General features: G+C 27.9%; 1 protein-coding gene across 3 annotated transcripts in view; it reads right to left on the reverse strand.

The window, feature by feature from the left end:
- The window catches only part of LOC119608050 (probable serine/threonine-protein kinase DDB_G0282963), a 32735-nt gene extending 20803 nt beyond the window's left edge, over positions 1-11932 (reverse strand). For all 3 annotated transcript variants that reach the window (XM_037962292.1, XM_037962294.1, XM_037962290.1), the window contains exon 1: positions 11895-11932. The gene's annotated coding sequence lies outside the window, so the exon portion shown is untranslated. The remainder of the gene's footprint in view (positions 1-11894) is intronic.
- Positions 11933-13396: the final 1464 nt, after the last annotated feature.

Consider the following 13396-nt stretch of genomic DNA (forward strand, 5'->3'; position numbering starts at 1 on the left):
TAGTGAAAATGAAATTTCGAATTTTAAGATAAACATTTTGTTTGACAACTTTAAAATTTTGTTCGAATTTAATTGCAAATAACTTACACAACTATATTTTGAACTATAGTCTGGACAATAGATTAATCTGTAGTCTGAACTATAGACTGTCTGGGTAATATATTAAGCTAACTGACCTATAGGCAGAACTATAAACTAAACTATAGTCTAGATTATAATCTGGACTATAGTCTGTTCTATAGATTAAACTATAGTCTGGGATATAAACTGAACTATAGCATGGACTATAGACTGAACTATAATCTGGGCTATAGACTGAATTGTAATCTGGAATATAGACTGAACTATAGTTTGGACTATACACTGATTTATAGTCTTGGCTATAGACAGAAGTATAGTGAGAACTATAGAATGAACTATAATCAGGACTGTAGAATGAACTATGCTCGGGACTATACACTGAACTATAGTTTGGACTATAAACTGAACTATAGTCTGAACTATATATGTCTGGGCTATATAATGAACTATAGACTGAATTGTAATCTGGAATATAGACTGAACTATAGTTTGGACTATATACCGATCTATTGTCTTGGCTATAGACTGAAGTATAGAGGGGACTATAGAATGAACTATAATCAGGACTGTAGAATGATGTTTGGGACTATACACTGAACTATAGTTTGGACTATAAACTAAACTATAGTCTGAACTATATATGTACTTTAGTCTGGGCTATAGACTGAACTATAGACTAAACTAAAGACAGAACTGTGATCTGGACTATAGCCTGAACTGTAGTTTGGACTATAGTCTGAACTATAGTCTATATTATAGTCTAGACTATAGACTGAACTATAGCCTGTACTATAGACTGAACTATTGCCTGGACTATAGCCTGAACTGTAGTTTGGACTATATACGGAACTTGGACTATAGTCTGAACTATAGTCTAGACTATAGTCTGAACTATATATAGTCTAGACTATAGACTGAACTATAGCTTGTACTATAGACTGAACTATAGCCTGAACTATATTCTAGACTATAGACTGAACTACAGTCAGGACTGTAGACTGAACTAAAGTCTGGAGTATAAACTGAACTAGATTTTGAGTTATAGTGTGCTCTATAAATTGAACTACAGTTTAGATTACAGCCTGATTTATATACATATGTATGTATGAATGTAGTCTGAACTATAGACTGAAATCACATTTTAAACTAAATCTTTGAAAAACAAAAAAATTAATTATAATGCATACTAAAATTGCTCTCAATTGTCGTACTAACGGTTTTTAAAATAAAAGAGTAAACTTTATTAAAACAACAAAGATTTCTCTTGTCAACATTTTCTAGACAAAGAGAAAATTTCTTTAAAACATGTTTTAAAACTCTATTAAAGTATTTGATTTACAACAAAATAACTCTTCTTAAGTTGGCTTAAACTTAAGCTTAAAATATTAACAAGCAACATGTTTGATATCAAACATTTATGCTTGTTTTATTGTTTTCTCAAAACATGTTTGATCAAGTACTAACAATAATACATAATAATAATAAAAACAAATCATGTTTGTAATCAAAGCACAACAAGCCAAAATAAAACTTGACTTTAAACGTTGACTTTGGTCGAAGGAATACCACATTTATGTTTAGTTGCTTGTACGTGTTCGTACAATAAAAACAAATCGAGGCTGAAAGCCTCATACAGATACATACTTAAAATGTAAGAGTGTGAGTTTAACTGTGAGTGCTGGTGTATTGTTGCTGTCAACACAACACAAAGCCGCATGTAACAAACACAGCATAACCTTGACCTGGTTCTTGAAATGAAAACGAGACTTGAAACATTGAATGCAACAATAATGCATAAAATGCACTATTGTGCATCATGCAAGATCACTTAATGCAACTCACACGCACACACACACATACATTGAGACAAACAAATTTAGTTTTAACTAGGTGTATAAACGAAACAATTAAGAAAAATACAGGTTTCTTAACTACCAACAGCATGTGTGCGAATGTACATTGAACAATAAAGACTTGGCGGACTCTGATAGACCGACAAACAGGCAAAGACATACTGTGGTTGTGGCAAAGAATGAACAAAATAAAAAAAAACTACATTAAAATGTTATTACGTGTGTTGGCTGAAGATAGTTTGTTGGAGCAAGCTGTCACTGTTTGTTGGAGCATGCATATGGTCTGTTAACATTGACAATGGTTACGCATGCGTACTTACTTGCTAACCAAGTTTATTATTATTTTTTGTTTTTTTGTATTTTATAAATTGCATGCTTAACAAGAGGGCGGGCGTTTGTTTTTTTGCTTTTGTTTAGTGGTGTTTTTTATGTGACGACCAAAAAAGTGCGTGCATTTAATTTTTAATTAATTATATAGAAAAAAAAGCGAAAATAAAATATATGGTTGGCTTTACAATTATGGCATTTACGATGGTCAAAATCTATAAACAAATAGAATATTGATGATAAATGTTTATTTGTTTTGTTTGGTTTGGCTTGAACCTGAATTATAAGTTGTTTTATGGTTTTTTAACCTTGAATTTGTGTTGAAGTATTCTTTTTTTTTTATTTTGTAAAAAAATACTTTTGTATATTTACTAAGGTAATGTAAGTTTGATTTTGTTTTTTTTTTTTTTTTTTGCATTTAATGCAAATTTATCTTGTAACCAACTATAAAAATGACGTCATGTTTAAAAAAACAATTATTTTTATAAGAAATGCACATCATGATTGTATTAACACTGGAGTTGGTAAAAAGAGCAGGATTTCTTTTATAACAAAAATGTATTGTTTAGAATTTTCAATTAATACAAATGTTTCTAAAAATATTTAAAAAATCTAGAAATTTATCAAAAGCTTTTTAAAGCTTTAAAAAATAGAGAGATTTATCGAGAACTATTTACTAATAATAAATATATCAAATGTTACTCTATAAATGGTAAGATCTTGTAAAAAATGTTCTTTAAATAAAGAGCCTTAGTGAAAGCTTCCCCTAACAGGGAGGTATATAAAGCTTTTATAAAAAATATTTCGAAAGATCCTCCTTTCATAGAAAGCTGTTTACTACTATAAATATAGAAGATTTTTGGTAAAGAATAAAAAGCTTTCGATTAATAAACTTTCTATTAGAAGAAAAGTTTTAAGATGGGTTTTTATATTTACGAAAGCTTTCTTTAATAAAGAGATTTAAAAGAGCTTTTTATTAAAGTAAAGAAAGCTTTATATAAATAAATGTTTCATTAAGACAAAAATTTAAACACAATTTTTTATAAAAAGAAAGCTTTGTATAATTGACAAAATTTAACAAAAGCTTTTTTTGATACAGTAATTTATAAAAATCTTTCTTGGAAAGGAGAGATTTATAACAAAATTTCTAGAAATAAAGAGATTTATCGACATCTTTCTATAATTGGCGAGCTTAATCAACATTTAGAGAACTTAAACAAAAGAGATGAGGTTTATTGAAAGCTTTATTTAAATATTGTAAAATCTAGAAATTTATTAAAAGCTTTATATAAATGAAATGGAAATAGAAAAACTTATAAAGAGCTTTCTGTAAGTATAATCATTTATCGAACGATTTCTACAAATAGAGATCTTCATAAGAAAGCTTTTTTAGAAATTAGGAGATGTATCAAATATATTCTATAAAAGCTTGAACTTAAATTAATGAGATGGGATTTTTTAAAAGCTTTATTTAAATACATAGAACTATTTTAAGAAAGCTTTATATATAGAAAGATTAATTGAAATGTTTCTAGAAATATAGAGCCTTATTAAAAGCTTTATATAAATGAAAGGGAAATAGAAAGGAAAGAAATCGAACGATTTCTACAAATAGTAAGCTTCATGAGAAAGCTTTTCAGAGATAGAAAGATATACCAAAAGCTTTATATAAAAAGCTATTATTATCAAAATTGTTGAATTTTTAGAAAAAATTTACTTTTATAAAAATCATAGACAAAATTAGTAAATTTTTTAATAAAACATTGAAAATTTATAATATAAATATAAATTCAATGAAGTTTTTCTTTTTTTTTTACTGAAATTATAATTTTTGTCTTTGGAGAAAATTGGTTTTTCTTTAAGAAAACACCATTTCTAACAAAAGCTGCTATTTCTAAAAGCCCATCTGTTTTAAGTTGTAAGAATTTGTTGTTCATAGTGTTGTTGTATGCATTGCATTGTAACATCATCATCAGTTGAATTATCATTCAAGCCTTTTTAACGAAGGTCGAGGTTAATTGAGTTGTTTCGCTACTACAACTACTACTGCAACAACATCAACTACGACGACAACAAAAATGACTGCAGCAACAACAGCAAATGTAATTGCAATGGCATTTTAACGTTCAAATATTCAGGCATTCATACAAATAATATTGAGTGTCAATTTCATGGCACTCAACACACAACAAATTGACGTTGCTAATAATTATAATCACATAAAACAAATGCTAATGATTATGATGATCATCATCATCACCACCGTCAGCAACATAATAATTATGATTAAAATATGTGTACAAGTCAAACATGAAGAAGACATCATCAGCCATGTAATAAAACCTGAAACTCATTTGTAAACACAGTTGATTTTCAGGTACTTTTCATGGTTAATGCTGTTGGTTTTCTTCATTTGCACTTAAGCAAAATATTACCAAGTGTTGCAAATGTGGCAAGGAGTAGCACTAAAGCTAAAAACCAACATTTAATAATTTAATTTATATGTTACTTTGGCTAGATTGTTAAGCAGTGAGTAAAGTTATTTCCCCTCACTTAAATTTGCAAGTGGTATCACTGCTCTAGTATCATCTCATACATTATGAGAAGTGTTAACAAAAATCATATGCTTTTACCCTTTTCATTTTAACAGGTAGTTATTTAACCATGTGGTAGGTAAACTTTTCATATGATAGTTTCAACTACTCTCTCTATATCACACACTTAACTACACCTGTTTACATAATCACACACACACATACGAATTTTTAAATAGTTTGGGTAAAAATTTACTAGGGTAAAAATTTAATTATACTTTTAGCTTTATGCTACTAGGTGTGTGGTATATTTATAGGGGCTGTTATAATACACCTGTGTAATATTTTTGTAGAATATTATTATAATTAGCTGTTTAAGTTGTATGATTGTTGGGGAAATTTATTGGCAAATTAGCTGCTGTCAGTAAAATGTGATTTGAAAAGTTTTGATTGTAATGCATACACAGAGGGATAAAGAAATTTACACGCCTGGTACCAAATTGACACCAAACTGTTTAAATAACATCCGTTGTCAAAGTATATACATACGTACGGCAAACACTATGTAATGTTGACAACATTGCAACAATTCGTTGTTAACAAACGTGGTAAGCTCACTATTGGCAACGGATTGTTTGTCAATAGTGAGCTTTACCACGTTTGTTAACATATAGACAACGGATGTGTATAAAATTTAGATTTCGACAACGAATTGTTGCAATGTTGTCAACATTACATAGTGTTGTCGTACGTATGTATATACTTTGAAAAGGGATAACGGTCGGTTTACAAACAATATATCAAGGCTAAAAAGTAAGTACTTACATATTATATTACTTGTAAGTTATTACTAGTTGTTGAGTAAGTATAACTCACTATGCGAAATTGTCACCTTTGGCGGTGTTATGGGATTGACAAACACTTTATAAAACAGTTCTTAAACTAGTCCTTTAATGAATGATTTGTGATTGAATTAGTCACCTTTGGCACATGTTCTAGGGAAAATTTACAGGACATATACACTCTCCTTAGAATATTTATGGAATTAGTTACTTTTTTCATCTATTTTAGATTGCTGTTCAAGAATTTGAAGGGGATATATTTGCATTCATCCTAAAACCTACTACTGTGTAGTTAATTTTGCAAAATTTTCCACTTCCTTAAAAAAATTAACTGTACCACAACCTGTTAAGTACTTAAAAGTTCTTTACAAAAAAGTTTCCACTTACAATACAAAAAAAGAAGATCCCTTCATTTCTTCTTTTTTTTCGGTTTTATTCTTGTTTTTCTTTTTATTTCACATTATAAATTTTTATTTTCACATAAAACCTGGAAAACCTTGATAACATCCTTGATGTCATTTTTATTCTTCTTTTTTTTGTCTCGCAATTTAAAATTTAAACAAAATATCTGTGTGTGTGTAAGAAAACAAAAACTAGTAACACCTTGACTGTTTTTATATGTTTTTTTATATAATTTTTTTTTTAGTTTTATACCGATCAGAAGTCCAAAATTGCAAATAACTAGCAAGGCATAAACCAGAACATGTTTTTTTTTTCTTATAAAAATTAAAAAAAAAAAACAGAAATTGAAGCCAACAAACGAAATCATTACTTTGCAGCTTAAAAAAAATAAAACTTTTTTTCTTTTAAAAATTCATCTCAATGTCATCAACATAGTTTGTTTTACCAAATCAAGCAAACTACCAAAAAGTATAAACTTGCCACAACAGCAGCAGTAACTGCGTCAAAAGAAGAAGAAAAAAAAACAACCACAATTTATAGGTATTTTTGTTCTTGGTATTCAACCAAACAAAGCCAACCAACTGAGCCATTCAGCATAAAACCAGCCAACGCACATTTTTAACCCAGGCACAAGAGAAGAGAGGAGTACTTTTTTTTAAAGCTGGTGGTTAATATGTCTTTATTTAAATGTTTTATTTTGTGTTAAAGGATATTTTGTTAGGGAAATAAAAACTAGCTTAAGAGTCCTTGAAGAAAAATGCCAGCATTTTTTTAAACTCACCTTACAACATTAAATCCTTAAAATGTTAGTTACCTTAAGCAGCGGTTTTTTTAAAGTAAAATTCATAAAAACCTCTGCCCCTATACACATTGGTTGCCATTAAAGTTATTAAATGTCTAGTAAACTTTTATGACAAACAGAATAAAACTTAGTTTTTCTTTTTTCAACTGTTAGCTTACTTTTCCTTATAATATTTATGTTTAACGGAAAATAACAAGAGGAAAGAGGAAAAGTTGTTGCCACATTAACCAACATTTTTGCAAAAAAAAAAAGGAAAAACGAAAACTTTCAGCTTCAGTAAATAAAAGTTAACAAACTAATCAACATTGCTTGAAAAGAAAATTAATAAAATATTAAAATTTCATGAGTTTAATAAGTAGCTAAATAACAAATTATAAACTTTGACATTGAGTTGAAAAGGGAAATAAAACTATTTATAAGAATTTAATTGTATAAGAAAAGTTTTTTGGCAATGAATGTTGGTCAAAAGTAGATTGTTATATAGTAAAAGTCCCAATAAAAAAATGTAAACATTACTATAGCACCAGTCCTGTAACTATTTAATTTGTGGTGTATATCTCTTACGCTTGTAAGTTTTAAAGCTTGTTCTAACGGGAGAATGTCTTTAATTCTAGGAGGTTAAATTTTTAAAAGTTTTTTTTTTTGACTATATAGTCATAATTTAAAATTTCCTATGTTTAAAAGAATAAAACTCTAAAATCGGAATGTATAAATATATTTATAAAGTACACATATACAAATTTTTCGAAGTCATTTGACAGAAAAGGGTAAATGAGTCTACAAAACACATATAAATAATAATGACACCAACACAATTATAATAATGCCTACATTTATGTACAACAACAAAAAAGTCATTTGCAAATATGACTATATGTCTATAAGTATTAGCCCTGTACTTTTGATAGGGACAATGTGCCCCTTTTCATTAGTTATAGTTACTTTACCCACATAGCTGTGCCGAAACTTACTGTACCTTCACCAAAGAGTATGAAAGAAAATATAATTTTTTAAATGTTTAAGAACTTTTCTTTAAATTTATATCATACACAATCTTCCATCCCTGCTTCAGCTTCATACGTTACGGGATGTTGTTGTATTTAGTTTTTATGCAGGCTATAGTTTAGTCTAGTATATAGTCTAGTGTATAGTCTAGTCTATAGTCTAGTCTATAGTCTAGTCTATAGTCTAGTCTATAGTCTAGTCTATAGTCTAGTCTATAGTCTAGTCTATAGTCTAGTCTGTAGTCTAGTCTAGTCTAGTCTAGTCTAGTCTATAGTCTAGTCTAGTCTATAGTCTAGTCTATAGTCTATTCTATAGTCTATTCTATAGTCTATTCTATAGTCTAGTCTATAGTCTAGTCTATAGTCTAGTATATAGTCTAGTCTATAGTCCAGTCTATAGTCTAGGCTATAGTCTAGTCTATAGTCTAGTCTATAGTCTAGTCTATAGTCTAGTCTATAGTCTAGTCTATAGTCTAGTCTATAGTCTAGTCTATAGTCTAGTCTATAGTCTAGTCTATAGTCTAGACTATAGTCTAGTCTATAGTCTATTCTATAGTCTATTCTATAGTCTAGTCTATAGTCTAGTCTATAGTCTAGTCTATAGTCTAGTCTATAGTCTAGTCTATAGTCTAGTCTATAGTCTAGTCTATAGTCTAGTCTATAGTCTAGTCTATAGTCTAGTCTATAGTCTAGTCTATAGTCTAGTCTATAGTCTAGTCTATAGTCTAGTCTATAGTCTAGTCTATAGTCTAGTCTATAGTCTAGTCTTTAGTCTAGTCTATAGTCTATTCTATAGTCTAGTATATAGTCTAGTATATAGTCTGGTATATAGTCTAGTCTATAGTCTAGTCTATAGTCTAGTCGATAGTTTAGTCTAGAGTCTAGTCTATAGTCGAATCTAGAGTCTAGTCTATAGTCGTTTCTATAATATAGTCTAGTCTACAGTCTGGTCTGAAAGGAATGTCTGATGAAATGATCCAATGTTTGGAACCCGAAATTATCTGATGCTTTCTATATGACGAAGATCTATAAATCGACTTCGCTCTCCAAAAGAATTCAGATTGGATATAGCTTATAGGGTCGAGATATACTCATATAAATAGCGTCAAACTGTGATTACCTTATATGTTGAACAAAAGTTGAGGGACGCTTGGCAGAACTGTTAGGATATTTCACATACATATGCACTTATTTAGTTAAATGAAGAACGTTTAACACAAAGTACATATTTGTGCTTTTTAAATGTGTGTGTGTGTGTTTAAGCAAGTGGGTGACTGACTGACATCATACTTACAACATAGTACACTCTATCAGGACATGTAATATAACAACAACACTTGACATCTATTGTAAAAAAAGTATATAGTACATACAATGTGTTTGTGATGCAAACTTATATTGATATTAGGGGGCATCGAAGAAAGTTAAAGTTTTTATTTAAAGTTTCTTATGTATAAATTTTGTTGAAAATCAATATTTAAGGAAAAAAACGGTTAAGTTGTAGGATTTTTCTAAACCATAATATTTCACAACAATTTTTGGTAAAATTAAGGCAAATATAAAAAAGATATGATAAAACTGTAACTGATCAAGCTCGTTTAACGATCTGTTAGAAAAATAACTTCCTTTTTAACTCCCTTTATTCCGTATCACCCTATTTATATATACTTATTTATTTAGGTAAATATGTACATTAAATTAAATACATTTTGTGTTGTTTTTTGTTAATACTTTTTGTTGTTTAAAAGAAACATGAATATGTATAACAATGTTTAAAAAGCTGAACAGAAAGAGAGAGAAGCGTTGTAGAGGGAAAATGAATAAAGAAGGAAAATCGAAGGAAAATTTAAGCATTGTATATGTATGTATGTATGTGAGTATTGCAAATGACAAGTGATTTAACCAGAATAATAAAATGTTTTTCTTTAAAAAAACAAAGATGAAAAGGTCAGTTTCAAGAATTTAACAAAAGATAACAACTTTAATAAATTAAATAAGTAAACAAAAACAACTGTCTATAAGTAAATTGCTTTAATTTTAAGGATTATACCAATATTCTATAAATTTGTTGATTTTAGACTGAAAATGTTGAAATTTTATAGAAAAAAAATCTTAAATAATTTGCTTTAAAATTAGAAAGTTAATGTAAAAGACACTAATTACAAGAAAATTATTATTTTATTTTTGAAAATTCATCTTTTTCTGCCTTTTTTCCGTAAAAATTACCATTACTTGCAGTTTAAGCATAAATTCTTAAATTTCTGTGATGATGCTATGCTTGTTGAATTTGTAATTTATATTCTCTTATTAATAATTTTCCTCTCACTGGTTTCATACTTACAAATATAACTAACATTTATGTCATTTATTATACGTTTGCTGTCAAAACCAGACACAAGTTTTTCACAATGGCAGCCTTTTGTTTGAGAGTATATATTGGGAAAATTACAACATTTTGCAGGAATTTAAGCCATGATATGTATTATGAAGTGAGCATATGCGTGAGTTTGCAGTTATAATTTATAACAGTATAAAAGTGCTTTAAATTTCCACTAACTGTTCATTTAGATTGAACAAATTAAAAAATTTTAAAGTAGTTTAACAAACAATTGCAACAATTTTCTTTTAAATAGTTTTATATACTATTAGGCGTTAATTTTTATAAAGTTTCATAGCCTAATGTTAGGCTGTTTAAATGTAAAATTTCCTATATTTATGCTTTGTTTTTAATATTTTTGAAAATTAAAGCTATGAAATGCTTAACGTTATTTTTGGTATACATATTGACTCCTTGGGGCATAATAATTCTAATTTATTCTAAGCTTAGTTGAACGTGTCCTTGTTGTATGTGAGAGCTGTTTTTTTTACTTTTGTTTTATAGTTGACCAACTAATGACGTGCCATTGAATACACATGGGTGTTTTGTTGAAATATTTTCGAGTGATTTTAAAAAAATCCAATAAATTTTGGATGAATTAAATAGTGAATTAACTAACTAACTAACTAACTACTAACTAACTACTACTAACTAACTACTAACTAACTAACTAACTACTAACTAACTAACTAACTAACTAACTAACTAACTACTAACTAACTAACTAACTAACTAACTAACTAACTAACTAACTAACTACTAACTAACTAACTACTAAACTACTAACTAACTTAACTAACTAACTAACTAACTACTAACTAACTAACTACTAACTAACTAACTAACTAACTAACTAACTAACTAACTAACTAACTAACTAACTAACTAACTAACTAACTAACTAACTAACTAACTAACTACTAACTAACTAACTAACTACTAACTAACTAACTAACTAACTAACTAACTAAAAACTAACTAACATACTACTAACTAACTAACTAACTAACTAACTACTAACTAACTAACTAACTAACTAACTAACTAACTAACTAACTAACTAACTAACTAACTAACTAACTAACTAACTAACTAACTAACTAACTAACTAACTAACTAACTAACTAACTAACTAACTAACTAACTACTAACTAACCTAACTACTACTAACTAACTAACTAACTAACTACTACTAACTAACTAACTACGAACTAACTAACTACTAACTACTAACTAACTAACTAACCTAACTAACTAACTAACTAACTAACTAACTAACTAACTAACTAACTAACTACTAACTAACTAACTAACTAACTAACTACTAACTAACTAACTAACTACTAACTAACTAACTAACTAACTACTAACTAACTAACTACTAACTACTAAACTAACTAACTAACTAGCTAACTATGTATGTTAAAGTTAACTTTTATTACTAGATTTAATTTAGATTTTTTAAGATTTTTAAAATTTTTTGCAAATGAGTTTCCTAAGCTGGCTTAAGTTATGCTATACTTTTATTATATAAATTTTGCATAGCTGAATGAATTGAAAGAAAATCTTATTCATAACAAGATAAATTCTAGGAATATTCTCGAAAAAATTAAAATGAAAATTTTATAGTTTTTTTAACAATAAATTGTTAATATAATGAAATTTTACTTACTTCATTTGGCCTTTGTTTTTTTATTTAAGGTACACTGTAAAGATAAAGAATAAGGTAAAGTTAATTGACAACATGTTTAAGAATTATATTATTAAGACTTAAATGATAAGCATATTCGACTATATGTTTGTTAAAACAGCTTTTCTCAAGAACCCACCTAACTCCGGGATTCAAATCTAGAATATTCCTACATACCAAGCTTTCAAAAAATTTAGCTTTTTTGAATACCCTAGATATCTTGAGACTCAAATCTAGATTGTTTCTACCAAACTTGCTTTCAAGAAGTTTCCTTTTCCTATATAATCAGCCAAATCCTCTAAAAAATCCATAAATAAGGGAAATACGACACAATTCCACAACAATCCATGTCAGAAAATGAGAATTTATAATGAAAACAACAACATACCGCTTCATATGTTTACACATGAAGCTATATGTTATGGCTAAAGTTAATAGTAGATTCATGATTGGAAGTTTGTGAATGATAAAAAAAATTTCAAGAAAAAAATTAAAAATTTTTAAAAATATAATAAAAAATAAAAGTAATTTAATCTGTTTCACTATGGTGAAGAGTATATAAAATTCGGTGCAGTCAAATATGAAACTCCTACTTGTTATATACCTATTTAACTTCGCAACAGCTGATTAAACTGTTAAATAAACATTTAAAGTCTTTCCAAAAAGCAACCAGATTTTCAAAATAATCTTTTTCAAATTATACAAAAGTGAGACCTTTAAAATCCTTGAGCAAATATTAACATATTAATAATTATCTTTTATAATTTTTTTATGATTTTAGTTAAATTATATTTATTGCTGATACCAACAAGAATATATTTAAACTCTTTTTTTTCATTCTCAGTAACAACAATATTTAGAATTTATAACAGTTTTGTTTAATTTTTGTTTTGTCATTAAGTCTAATTTATGGCCAAAATGTTATGCCAATTATGGTAGAAAGAAAAAAAAACAACTAAAGTGTTAAGCCACTATATGTATATGAAACTGAAGAGATAAAACACGTTGCTTCAGTGTCACACATGGTCTAAGAGTGTGCTAAATAGAAATGAGGGATTTATGTTCATTTTATACACAGACATACACACATGGCCATTTAGACTTAGTAAATAATACTATAAAAAGGGTAAATTGGCTGAAAGCAAAACAAAAACTAAAAACTATATACAGTTTCACTAGAAATACACATAAATCCTGGTAATCCTGTTTCGGAAAGCAACAACGATTGACATACAAAAACATTCATGGTGATAAATATAAAATTTTCCAATTAAAAGCCAAAAAGTTGTTGACGTCAATGCAGAAGAAGCCAGATGTTAAGGTCTATAGACATTTTATGAAAAACAGGGCATTTGAAATTATCAAAGATTAGAAGTTGTGGTAATTTTTTCATAATTCATTACTGAATTATTAACATGAGAAAAACCAACTAAATAGCTTAACAACTCATTAACATTAAAAGCTTTAAAATGAGTCTAAAAAAT

Source organism: Lucilia sericata, unplaced genomic scaffold (genome assembly GCF_015586225.1).
Source record: "Lucilia sericata isolate MDLA Ls3-8-SP2 unplaced genomic scaffold, ASM1558622v1 Contig000781F_arrow, whole genome shotgun sequence".
NCBI lineage: Eukaryota > Metazoa > Arthropoda > Insecta > Diptera > Calliphoridae > Lucilia > Lucilia sericata.